The sequence below is a fragment of the Ischnura elegans genome, chromosome 13, assembly GCF_921293095.1.
Source record: "Ischnura elegans chromosome 13, ioIscEleg1.1, whole genome shotgun sequence".
Classification (NCBI taxonomy): Eukaryota; Metazoa; Arthropoda; class Insecta; order Odonata; family Coenagrionidae; genus Ischnura; species Ischnura elegans.
This window is the reverse complement of record NC_060258.1, coordinates 7,847,669-7,855,153: the sequence shown is the minus strand read 5'-3', so window position 1 is coordinate 7,855,153 and position 7,485 is coordinate 7,847,669. Positions and strand designations below refer to the sequence as shown.

The 7,485-nt window shown below is 36.7% G+C and overlaps 1 non-coding gene across 1 annotated transcript; it reads right to left on the bottom strand.

Moving 5' to 3' along the window:
• Window positions 1–4,541: 4,541 nt before the first annotated feature.
• On the bottom strand, window positions 4,542–4,613 carry Trnad-guc. The gene has a single exon. It is a non-coding gene; the product is annotated as a tRNA-Asp (tRNA).
• Between the last annotated feature and the right edge of the window lie 2,872 nt (window positions 4,614–7,485).

Genomic DNA, 7,485 nt, shown 5'->3' with positions numbered 1-7,485 from the left:
ACCCTAAGGCCAAAAAACTTTCGAGTATGAATTTATTGATTTAAAATTCACGGTAATAACTGAGGAACATGAAAAAGGAATGCAGAATTTTTTAAATTAAATAAACTGAAAGTGCGCAGTATCAGCTCTTCGCATATGCCATCTGTGGCGGCGCCAAATGCATACGACTTGGCGCCGAACGATAGTCAGTTGTTCTGTAAGTTCTTCCAGCGGCCACCACGCTCGGCCGCTCGGGTGTCGGAAGAGAGCGCCAGTACGATTCCGACCATTGACGCGAATAGTACATTGTTATCGTGACTATTACGTGTAACCGCAACAGAGAATAAATATGTCCATCCGGGCAATTCACTCTGAGTATCATTGTATCGTACATCCTACAGGATCGCTTACGCGCACCACCTACCTCTAGAAGCATCATTGTAAGAAAAACCTCGTGCTGCAAGAGGGTTTTGTCGGAGAGTAGGCTGTAAAAGAGTTCCGTTTCGTTTTATGTTATATCACGCGGGGAATACTTCTTAAGATACTTAGGATCAGAGTCCTTTCTTCCACGACTTCAGGTTTACACCGCAGGCGTCGCCAGCAATTATGACGGGAGGTAACGCTATGGTGCTTTGAATTAATATAACCAACCTTCCGAAATCTTGAAATTCTCGATTCACACTCTATCACTGAATTACTCCGCTATTGGCTTAGGCATAGCCCCTTTCTCTGAAGTTCCCGCAGATTGAAGTCGGCAAAACCATCCGAACAAAGCTCCTTCTAACTCTTCATGGTCTGCATTCCTTGGGCGCTTTTGTTTTTTTATTGTGAAGAGCGAATAGGAGGATAAATTAATTACGCCATTCCCATATTACTCTTGTATTTTTATTTTCTTGCTTGGACGTGTTTGGTGTTTTTTGGCCATGGTCTCTGCCATCAAATGCTTTATATTCACGCAACTCACGGACGTGCGGGTATGCTGACGTCTGCTTTCTGCCGCCCGAGGAACAAAAGAAGATTAAGCATTTGCGAATGTTAATGCCACGATATTTTCGCCAAAATGAACAACTTATTTATATCGAACAACAGTTAACTACATGAATCTGAGACTGAGCACTGCATGTTTAGTTCATTTCTAACAGATCGCAAGAAATTACAGTGATTCTCAGTGATCGCAAGAAATTACGGAAGGTACTCTAAGTGAAGGTTTTCGGGCGAAACTCTCGCTATGGCGAGTGCCAACAACAAAAGGGCCTCGTAAACTCGAATTTCAGTAACATGCTTATTGTAGGGTCACGTGACGGTGCCTCGGCTATCTCTCGTAATGGTGGGAGTCTCGCAATAGCCCGTACTCGCTTTAACGAGGTCCACTGTATGTATAGATACTACTTTCTTACAAACAATGAGTAGCGGCAGATTGTGAGTGGGAGTTGTACCTCAACTTAATTATCTGTAAAAATTTGATAAGACGATGGTCCTTTACTTTTGGCTCGTATTTCATCAGAGTACGTATGTATAATAAACTGGCCTTATATAATTAAAAATAAATACATAAGGCCAGTGATCTCCGCATATTAGACTTACATGCACTATCACAACAATGTAATATATACCATCAAGGTCTTGTATCATGTGATTTACAAGCAGCCATTAAAAAAGAGTTACATCTATTTATTTATTTCACACACCACCGAAAACAGCACTGTTCGGCCTTTACATCGGGGTTGATAACATTTAACAATCACAAACATCCATGCCCTGGATAGGGGTAACTTACCCAGGCGGAACTCGAACCCTCGACCTTCGGTTTGGCTGGCGAGGACTTTACCCCGCCGCCACCGAGGCCGGCGATCATCCTTGGATTAGAAGGAAATGCCTTATAATTACAATATTAATCATATATTGAGCTCGATTATTTTCATTTTGACCCTTGAAATTGATTTATATCTTATGCATACAAAATTGAAAAATATAGTACTAGCTTTGATTTGCAATTAGATTACAAATAATGAAAATACTGAAACCACTGAAACTTTATGCCAGACTAATTTTATTTTATCTGAATGGAGCATGATATGCAATTTTATATAAAGCATCACAAGAGTTTGCAGCACAAATTAAAAAATTCCTAGTTTAGTCATGTCACATTCAATAAAATGCTATTTCTCCAAATGTGCCTTGAACGGCATTGTAACAGAATATAGTATGATACTGTATGTACTACTCAAGAAAGAAAATGAATTATAGAAAAAATAGGCATTTACAACTGCATGAAAATTGAACTGATTATTGCAAAAAATAAATATATAGCTTTCTTATAGTATCATTTGCAGACATGTGAAAAAAGAAATATGTATGTAAAAAAAATAATGCAAAAAATGAGAACAGGAAATACATTAAGTGAGAATATCTCGCCATTCATCTACAGAGATAATCCAACAGTTACGAAAGGGAATAATTCAGAGATGCATCTCTTTTCTCATAGATATGCATTCTATATCCTAGATTATTAATTACAAGTGAAAATCATAAATCAATTGACATGCAAAATATGTACCTCCAGAGTTTATAATATTTTTTCAGAATCCAGATAAAATAACACTATTTCAGAAGAGATAATGAAATAATTGTATTCTATTCATATCTAATGGAACAAATATACAAAATCTGGATGATAAATCTGGCTATAGCAACTTGTATGGTGTAGCACAGGTAGAAATATTATCAATCCAGAAATACCTTATAAAAATCAATTATTAAGAGCACGAAGTAAATATTTCCTAAGCATGATATTTCCAACCAAAATATATTTTTTTGGAAAAAAACCATACATCATTAGAACCACATTTCTGTTACTTCCAGGTTGCACATAGAAGGTGGATTTTGTTTAACAAAACTTAAAATCGCAGAGATGAATGAGTAAAAAATAATAATGAAGAAAATGGAAAAATGCATTAAAATTGTGAAACACAAAAAATAATACAAAAAAACCCAAATCCATTCATAGGCGGATCCAGGGGGAAGGGGGGGGGGCACAGGGGCACGTGCCCCCCCCCCCCCCAGACCCTCAAAAATATGCAAGATTTTAAACACGGTCCCATTATCATAGCGTTTGTTTTATATTACGAGATATCCTTGTCCCCCCCACCCCCATAACAAAATCCTGGATTCGGCCTTGCTTGTGCCCCTTCCTAGAAAGAAATTCTGGATCCGCCCCTGAATCCATTTAATCCAATGAAAGATTTGACAAATAAATAACCATAACAAACAATTCAGGAAATTAAACAATGAGCTGAAAAGGGAAACACAGAAGGCGAAGGAGAAATGGTTAACAAGCAAATGTGAAGTTTTGGAAGAATTAGAGAGAAAAAAGCCAATATGAGTTGATGTATAACAAGGTAAAGGATATTACATGGGAGGCAAAGAGAGGAAAAGCAGGAATCGGAGAGGTTGAAGATACGGAAGGTAAAATGATATGAGAACAAGTGGAAGTAAGTGAAAGATGGAAAAAATATGTAGCGGAGTAGAATATGTATACGCAACAGGACAATTCCATTAGTGACGGAATTACCTTCGGAGAAAACTATACAATATGATATTTCGATAAAATTTTATAATACATAACAATTGCAAAACTTCTAACTGTACATGATCAAAAAATATTTATGAAGGTGGTGCTTGTATACAGAAACAAAATTAACTATCGAAATACCTTCTAAATATGCCCAAAACTAACATGTGACGGAATTACTTCCAGGTCAACCTCCTAAGCGTAATGTTTTCAAACATCTTCAAAGGTCTGTGAATCGAAGTATAATTTGAAACTTTTCATAACGCTCTGAATAATGTTTCAAATACTGATTTCATAAAACTCAATCATTTAGCTGTAGATTAATCAAGATAAAAATATTTCCAGCCTAAATTTTAATTCGACAGAAAAAGTTGACATTTTCATGGAATCGCCCAACAAATGAAAAAAACGGGGCTGTCGTGGGACTGGCCGACAGAAGTGAAAACTGAAATAATTATTATCCATTTATTTTTTATATAGATTAAATATTATTTAAGAACTAATTTTTCCAGTAATACTTGTTTTTCAACAAAAATTAAAATAATTTTTTCAGCAAACTGTTTACTATTAAATATTATATATATATATATATATATATATTGTTTTACTATTGAAATAAGATGTGTATGAATAGACATCATTTATGTATTAAATATAATGTTTTTATTTCTTTTATTTAATATGCTTTAAACCTATATTGTTCACTATGCACATAAAAGAAACTTCCTTAAATTGTACTGACCAGTATTTTTAAAGCCTGTACACTCTTCTGCACGTTCATGCACGAGATCTTCATATTTAATGAATTTATACAATATACATTATAGATTTTTATTTTCAATTTTCATATTTTTAAAACAAAAAGACTTTAACAGTCTATATATTAACAATATACATATTAACAAAGTTTATTTACTATACCTAGTCAGCCTGCGTAGTTGAAATATCCATTGTAAAATTTTTTTAAATGTATGAAATTGAGAAAAATATCCTCCCCGGCGGGGAATCGAACCCCGGTCTCACGCATGACAGGCCGGGATACTCACCACTATACTACCGAGGATGTGATACTGAGAGACGAATTTTAAGACGGAAATGTATATAGCGATCGCGGTGTTGGGTTGGTGATGCTCACGCGAATTTATGCTTTTTCCCCATCCCAAAAAAGTGCTTAACTAAAGAAGTTTTCACTTCAAAAACCTGCAGCATTGGATATAGAAAGTGAATGGGAGGCAGAGGATGGGTACCAAGGGTGAAGGTAATGGGTATAAATACTGAAGTGTGAAGTGTGGGAGGCAATAAAGGAAATGAAACATAGGAAGGCTACTGGAGTGGATGAGCTTCCAACAGAATTTTTCAAATGTTTAACAGAAGAGGGAGTTAATGAGATGGTGGACTTGTGCAACAAAATATATAATATGTACTGAGAAAAATGGCCGGAAGATTTCTTAAAAGATTGTTATGATACCCATTCCAAAAAAGGATGGAACAAATAAATGTACTGAGTATATATGTAGAACTATCAGCTTACTTTCACATGCTGCTACTAAAATCCTGTTAAAGAGTGCTAAATCGAAGGTTAAAAAGTATAATGGAAGAAATTGCTGGTGAGTAGCAGTTTGGTTTCAGGCAAGGAAGAGGAAGGAGAGATGCCATAGGACTACTGAGGTTGATAGGAGAGATATATGTGGAAAGAGGAAAAGGAATGAATCTGTGTTTAATAGACTTGGATAAGGCTTTCGATAGGGTAAATTGGAAGATGGAAATTATGAAGATGAATAAAGTAGATTTGAAGGAAAGAAGATTGATAAGTGAATAGTATTTGAGAAAAAAGGCAGCGGTGAAAGTGAAAGAAAACATGACTGAATGGGTGGAACTAGGTAGAGCGGTCAGGCAAGGATGTTGTTTGTCACCAGCAGTTTGTTGTTGTTCAATACAGTGCAACCTCGATAACATGAGACCCCACTGCTCAAATAACCTTTCGCTATAGGGAATTGTCGCTTTACCGGAGGTGGAGCCATTAATAGCCAATATACCTGTTGCGAACGAATACGCAGGAACAGGAGTGGTGCGGCGACAGATAAAATTCTATCCGATAAACGTAAGCATAAATCCAGACGAAAGGCGATGTTTTTTTGCATCACTAAATTTCCTTACTCAAACAACGACTAAGTATTCAAACAATTTATGAGCGCCGCACTGAATAAAAATCATGCACAGCGTTGCTTTGTTAATCATTACGCCAATGCACAACCAACGAAGCCATTTTTCTATGCACTTAATTGGTGTTTTTATGTAATCATTCTATTATTTTGGTATTTTCCACTGAAAATTCAAAAAATAACACAAAACTGTATCGCCATTATTTAATGCTTCAAATGTTTCATTGGTGTATATTTATTGCTCCTGTACATCAAACAGCAGTCAATTGAAATCACGTATTGCATTTGTTTCTGCAGTCGAAAACGGTGGAAGGTTGTATAAAGTTCCTGCCTTGGAAGACTTTTTCTATCATATGTAGCAATATTTTCACCCAAATGAACTACTTATTTATATCGAAAGACAGTTTACTACATGAATTTGAGGCTGAGCACTCCATGTTAAGTTCATTTCTAACAGATCGCAAGAAATTACAGAGATAAGGGACTCTCGGTGAAGGTTTTCTGGCGAAACACTCGCCATGGCGAGTGCCACCAACAAAAGGGCCTCGTAAAAACGAATTTCAGTAACATGCTTATTATAGGGTCACATGACGGTGCCTCGCTCTCTCTCGTAATAGCGGGGGTCTCGCAATGGCCCGTACTCGCTTTAACGAGGGTTCACTGTAAGTATGTTGAAGAAATGATACGTGTAACATGGGATGAAAGAGAAGAGGGAATAAGTATTGGTTGAGTTAAAATAAGATGCATTAGTCTATGAGAATGAAATAAGATGTTAAATTCCACACAATTAACAATTGATTTATAGAACAACAAAATTAACAATTGTGTGGAAGTTTACCATTTTATTTTATTCCCATGGATATAAAACATTTCCACCAGATATCGCCGGACACTGTGAATTAAGATGCATTAGATTTGCTGATGATGCGGTGATTTTAGCCGAGGACACAGAGTCACTGCAGATATTGGTAACAGGGTTGGAAGAATGAATGGAAACATATGGAATGAAAATGAATGTTAACAAGACTAAATTGATAAAAGTGAGAAATGTAGATGGTATGATGGTGAAGACAAAACAATGCGAAATATAGAATGTGAGAACCTACAGCTACCTGGGGACTTTGATAACTAAAGACTGGAAAAGTATAGGAGAATTAAAAAGAAGGATAGGAATGGTGAAAGAAGTTTTCAAGAAGAAGAAGGGAGCCTTGTGTAGCAAGGCACTGGGATTAAAATTGAGGAAGAGATCGGTGAAATGCTATGTGTGGAGCGTGTTTATGTATGGATGTGAGACTTGGAGGATGGGGAAGAGATACAGGGACGGGATTGGGGCGTTTGAGGTGTGGGTTTGAAGGAAGATGGAGGGAATACGGTGGACGGATCGAGTTGGGAAAGAATACGTGTTAAATAGGATAATGAGAAAAGAACGTTGATGGACAGAATAAATCAAAGGAAGGGTCATTGGCGTAGCCAGGAATTTCGTTCGGGTGGGTCCAAAACCAGGGGGAAAAATTAAAAAAAAATAAGGTACTAAGAAATGGGTTTTAAACTAATTTTAACAACTTTCACAATCGAAAAAACTTCATTTGTCAAAGAAAATAATTTGTACAGTCATGATTTTTCAATAATTTGTTTTCTCTCATTAAGGGAAATAATTTTGCTTCTATATTTCGGGGCGTGAGTCCGGACCCCCCCCCCCTGACTGTCAATCAGCCGTCCTGAAGCCCCACTCCAAAGAACAACGCCACTACGAATGCGCAGCAAGACCCTTTC